This window comes from Pygoscelis adeliae, unplaced genomic scaffold (genome assembly GCF_000699105.1).
Source record: "Pygoscelis adeliae isolate BGI_AS28 unplaced genomic scaffold, ASM69910v1 Scaffold78, whole genome shotgun sequence".
Taxonomy (NCBI): domain Eukaryota; kingdom Metazoa; phylum Chordata; class Aves; order Sphenisciformes; family Spheniscidae; genus Pygoscelis; species Pygoscelis adeliae.
Window position 1 is genome coordinate 2,357,834 of NW_008825409.1, and position 6,180 is coordinate 2,364,013.

Sequence of the window (6,180 nt, forward strand, 5' to 3'; positions counted from 1 at the left end):
CCTTTCAATGCCTTTTTTGATTTTTTTCCGGATAGTCCTGGCCTTTGTAGGAATCTGGTTAGGGAGTAGAAACCATATTGATTAACGTGGGTGACCAGTCACACAGCATATTTGAATCCTGAACAAAAATACTTGGAGATATTGGTACCGTTCAGCAACCCATCGGCAAGAATTGCTTTCATTGAACCTCTTCACTACATGGTTATAAGAAAAGACTGTAAAACTGTTATCCATTTGTGGTCAGAGCAAGTATCAAGTACAATAAATTACTGAATACTTCTGTAACTGTAGTTGGCAGTGAATTTGCTTTAACTTCAGAAGAGCATTGCAAATGAAATCTTTAGCAGAGATGCAAACCGACTGTGCAATACTGGGCTTTCTGTTCCTCACGCCATAGTCTTGCTCACAATCCCAGATTCGCTATGCCTACCAGGAAATATATTCTATTGAGGCAGCAGAAAATTTAAGCTGCTTCTAACTGCAGAAGCCAGCATAGCAGCTGAGCTATTTGGGATGAGAGCACCATGAGACAACTGCGGTTCCAGCAGGATTTGGCTCGGGGATCGTGTGGGAAGCCTTTCCACTGCCAGACCAGTGATGAAAAAGAGAGAGGGGGTGAGGGTGACATGAGCTCCAAGTTGTGAATCACCACTCGTGTTGGCCCAGGAGTCCGCAGACGGAAAGGGGAGGGAAGCAACCACTGAAGCTGAGCTCTGTGGACTCGCCTGCCCTGCTCCCCGCTAGGAAGAACTGTGCCTTTTTTTCCCTCTCTGAGATATGCCTTCCCATACGGCATTTGCCAGCATTAATTGGAGTATCTCCCTCCTGCATCCTAATCAAATGGTGCTGATACCGCAGAGTCGGTGTTAAGAGCGACTTCTGACATGCTGGCCAAGTCAGCTGGTGGGTTGTTTGCCTCAGGCCTGGCGGGTAGAGGTCTCCGTCTAATTTTATTCAGGATAAAATGATTAACAGCAACGAAGCACGTGCAGACTGTCCAGAAAAGGAAGGAGTCCCTATCATTGAGAGAGAGCTTGACTCTTGGCTTTTCTTTTTTCCTCAAATACATTTAAAATGTCGACTCTTTCTCCCACTGGAGCAAAAAATACCACCAGGTAAAAGGTGGCAGGGAACACATTAAAATGGGTGTTACACCAAAAATCAACAAGAGATGAAAAAAACAGCTGAGGAAGAGGAGTTTAAAATCAAAACTGCACTCATCCTGAGATGTCCCTCATTCTAGCGAGTACACCTTTCAGCCAGCCACTTTGGAAAGTGATTTCCTACTGCAAAGGACAGGTACCCGTCCAGCTCCGCGCCAGACCTAAACGAACGTCCTGCAACGGGAATCGGCCGGGAGCGGGATTTTGGCCGACTCTGCAGTGGAAACGCACATCAGCCACGAAGTGACTTCCAAGTCTGGGATGTAATTTTCCCCAAATGTGATACAGAAGTGAGATTTTGCCCCTCCCTGTTGTTGGGGCCTGGGCTGATTTACCAAGAAACACCAGGGAGCTGCACAGGTACTCATGGAGTGAGCTTTAATATAATCTAATTCCAGCGAGGAGCCTGCTTTTCACCCTGTTTCCTGGTCCCTAGGGAAACAACCGGGGAAAGCAGGGCCCTTTGCAGCAGGCTTGACCCCGTGTCGCAATAGACGGAGCCACCTGTGTCTGTGTCACTGTGCCCGCGTCCAACTCAAACAGCTCGCTTCCTGGAGTCCCCGGCCAGAGGGGAATGTCGCGGTGCGTCACCGCTTGGAGCGGAAAGCGGACAGTGCTGTGGGGAGCACACGCTGTGACCGGCTCGGATGTAGGCATTGCTCCTGTGAGCTCACGGCAGCAGATGGCTCGTTCCTGTACTTGATGTCAGGCGAGAGGCAGGGAAGCGGGAGGGAGCGGGGGGGCAGTTTTTCCCCGGAAACCTATCTGTCTGGCAGATATCAAGCCCAGCATCTGTGTGTCCCGTGAAGTTCAGATAGACGTGTTACACCACTGATTCAGCCCCGGAGCTCCCCAGCTGCTTGGCTGGGGGTGGGTTTGGCGGACAGTCTTGCGTGAGCCTATTGCAAAAGTTAAAAAGTTATTTTCTCAGCTCTTCTCCCTTCCCCACCCCGTCAAGACCCCAAACCTCTGTTTCCTTTCTCAGAAACTAACTGAAGCTTTGCTCCACTAAAGCTTGGCCGCCATGGAAGAAAAAGGTATAAAAATATAATGGTTAATCTAATAAAATAGATTTTTCTCTATAGAAATATGTTACAGGTTGGATGACAGTCACATTTCTTTCCTTTTCCTGTATTTCTCCCTTTCAGCAGTGCACACGCATTTCGTCTGTGATGAGGTTCCCATCGCTGCAGTTTTAGGCAACCTCCATCACGCAGCCCTGTGCTGGGGCTGGGCTGGGCCAGCCAGCAGCAGACGAGCTGTCTGGGACAGGAGCTGTCCTTTGCGTTCCCCCTGTGTGGAGAGGGAGGGAAGGGGGGTGACGTGCCTCTCTACTTGTCTAAATCAGCATATAGGTGGTGATAGATAATGATAAGGCACGCTGAAGAAGTGCGTAACTCTTTTCATCCAAGATCACCCCTATGGCATGCGCGAAATAGTGGCTTTAATGAGCTTCTGTGGGGGGGAGGGAGAAGGTTTGGCAGTTCTTTTGCCCCCCCCCCCACCCGTTCACCCAGCCTGGCTCCCTGCAGGATAACTTGTTTTCCAGGTGTATGAATGGAGATGCCACTGCCTTCCTCCAAAGCTCAGTAGCTGGCTGATTGCTTTTTTAGCGTGATCGTTCAGAAAAACAATCTTAAACCATGGTGTCTCCGGAGGTTTGTGGTAAGAAAATAATGTTAATTTGCCCAGACTAGAAGCAGAAAGATGAAAAAAGAGTAAAATACACTGTGTTCTTTGTTCCAAATACCTGGAACTAGTGTCCTTGTTGGAGACAAGTGTTTTAATGGGGGTTTTTTTCCTCTTATTTATGGAGCAATGCAGTATTGCTGCCACAGCACTGGTGCACTGTACAGCACAGTCCACTATTTTCACTTTTTAATGAGCAGTGACTCTAATTACTGTAGATACTGCATTGGGTGTGCACCCATGCTTTATTGCTTTTTCCAAAGAGGAGTGTTTCGTATCGGCTTCTAGAAAAGTTCAAGATAGCTGCCTGTGTCATGGAAAAATAAGACTTGATTAACAGAGGGTGTTGGAAGCCGAAGTAAATACTAGAAATGTGTAAAGCAGTTAAGGTGGTGTCGATTAGTACATATGAAGTGATGTGTAAATCTGAGCGCTTGACATGATTGATTTTACATTGAAAGGGAAGTCACCGTGTTACTACATTTTTAGTTGGAGGTCCCTGCTGACAGCGTTGGAGCTATTTTAACGTCCCACTCAACTCAAAATCTCAAACACCGTGAAGATTTAGACCTGCATTCAGATCTTTTCTGTCTTGCAAATACGAAAGGACAAGTAATGAGAGAGGAAAAGTGAAACTTTAAAAAGCACGCCCGTCAGCAGAAAGCGCTGGTGTGCACATGTGGCACCTCTTGGTTGAACCGCATACCCAGCGTTTAAAAAAGTCCCTCCCCATGAAAGGTGGAGGTGATGGTAGCTGGATAACAGGACGGGCTAATAGGCAGGAGGAGCGCTTTGCAAGCCTTTGAGTCTTGCCTCAGAGCTGCTCTTACCCCTTTTTGTGTTGTTGTTAGTGGGCTGTCACAGCCACAATAAACAAATTGCTGACAAATAAGCAGGTGAAAAGCTGCAGTTATTTAAATCAGTCACTGAGACATATCCAGTTAACTCAGTTATGCAGAAAGCATGAATTATCATGTTCTTACCCTGTTGTTTAAAGACAAATGTTTTACAGCACAAACCCCATCATTATGTGTACATATAAAAAAAAAAAAGGCTTGGTTTTGGTTTTTTTTTTTACAGCAATCATAAGACTTTTAGACTTGCTAAGAGGTGGGTCCAACTTGTGGTTAAATCCTGCAGACGATAGTCTTGCTGATCTCAGGATTTTCCAAAGATTAAAACGCAGATGTCTGGATTTCTCAAAACCCCACGAAACTTCAAAAACATTAGACCCATTTCACTCTTCCCCAGATATCCGAGATGGCCATAAACCACTTGAGCATCCTGGCAAGATTTCTTGTAATAGACAATCTGTTGAATAGCTCTTAGTGGCTTATCAGCAATTTTAGGTTTTATATTTTAGCAAATGAAATCAAAGTTTTTCCCTTAGCTTTTGCTTAACTATGATAAATTATTTATAAGGTGCACCCCCATGTGTGTGCAGGTACAATAGTTTTTCCAGTTGTGCTATTTTTATAACAGAGTACCATTCAAAACGCATGTATGTGGGGGTTGTTCTGTATAGAGATATATATAAAGTCTGAGCCAAGAAACATAAAGAAATCTCCCAGTAAACACGGGCACTCCTGTGACGGTGATCACCGTGCCATGCCCAGCGCTGCTCATGGGTCTTGCTTCCTACAGGAGCCTGAGGCCAAGGCGTGGAGGTCGGTACCCACCCACCGCATGGCCCTGGATGCGGGCTCGTCTAGATGAGAATTTGTGTTAGCTGAATCAAATGAAAGTCATTACCCCGAGATAAGTCTGAAGTGCTCACGCACTCTGAAGTTCCTGGCAAAATCTTTCCAATGCATATATTTACATTATGGGTTTGTATACATATTTACGTTCAGGGTTTGTAGATAAAGTTACAGTGTGACAAATATCCCTAATCTAGACAAGTTGGCAGGAAAGAGAGAGTATTAAGAACAGAAGAAGTGCCCACATGCCTGCTTGAGGGAAATCTGGAAGGTCTCAGTGTGCATGTGTGTCTTTTACATTTACTCAAGTTGTTTTAAGTTTCTCAAGTGGTTAACTGCGAGTCTTGGGTAGCCATACAGTTCGAGAAACTTCTTGCTGATGGAAAACACTTTGTTTATTAAGATAGCTGGCTGGCTCCACGGCAAGTCATTTTTGATTTTCTGGTGAACTCATTCCATTTTAAGCTTTGCTTCAATGGCCCTTTTGACGGAAGGACTGCTGTAGAGGATGCTTCTGGTTTTGGCCCACCCTGGGGTTTCGATTATCCTTTGCAGAAGGCTGCCTTTTTGGCAACATGGGCCATTAACTTTCCTCTTGTGGTTTCAGCTTTTCTTCTTGCTTTTCCACTTGGGATTTTCCTTCTTCCAGTGCTTCTTTTCTGTTTTCAGTAAGCAGTTTCTGCAGATCTCCAGGCGAATTCTACTGATTATATATAAACACCTTCTCTTGATTAACTTGGTCATTTATTTTTCAGTCCTTGTTTTTAAGATGAATATCACAGAGCTGTGGTGATTTGAGGGGTTTTGGTTGGGTGGGTTTTTTGAAGCAGGGAGGGGAAGTGGGAGGTGGAGGGAATCACATCTCCCAGGGAAGGTGCTGTTACTAATTATGCCTTGGAGATTATTTCTTGGTGACTCAGATATAATTACTACTTGACCAAACTTGTATGTGCTATTTAGGACAAAATAAAGCCCCTCCTTTTGTATGACCCCAAAACCAAGCTGTTACTTCAAATATTCATTTTTAGGGGGGTCAGGAAACTGCATCTGTAATTCTTACGCATCCTACAGCCCCTGGACCTCTTCCCACAGAGACCACCCCTGCAGCCCCCCTCCTACCAAAACCTTGCCACCTACACCCAGTGCAGAGGTGCAAAGGAGGACTTTTAGGACACCTCTTACTGCTGGATTCTGGTTATGTCTTTTGAGAACTGCTTAGAAATGTATGTTGTAGGACAGGATTTTTAACTTTGTCCAGTGTCTTGGCTTGACCTTGTGACGTAAGTTTGGAAAAGCTGGAGGTGAAGAGTAGTGTTCAATAGGTCATGAAGGTAACAGAGACGTGGCCTGAAAGGCAGAGAAGTTCTAGGAGAAAGACAAGAGGTCCCCTGTCTGCCCTTGATTATTTTTTTTTCCATGGATGCTCATGCTTTCACCACTTCAGATCCAGTACTGGTAGCAACACCAGGTACCTTCTGGTGACAAGAAGTGCTTGCTATGTGAGCTGGTCAGATGATACGGGTGTTGAGTCAAAATCCACTAAGCTGTTAAGACTCATTCCCAAGTCTTCAGAGAGGAGCAGATCCCCAAAAGGGACCTGGGCTGAGTTTAGACAGTCTATGCCCAAA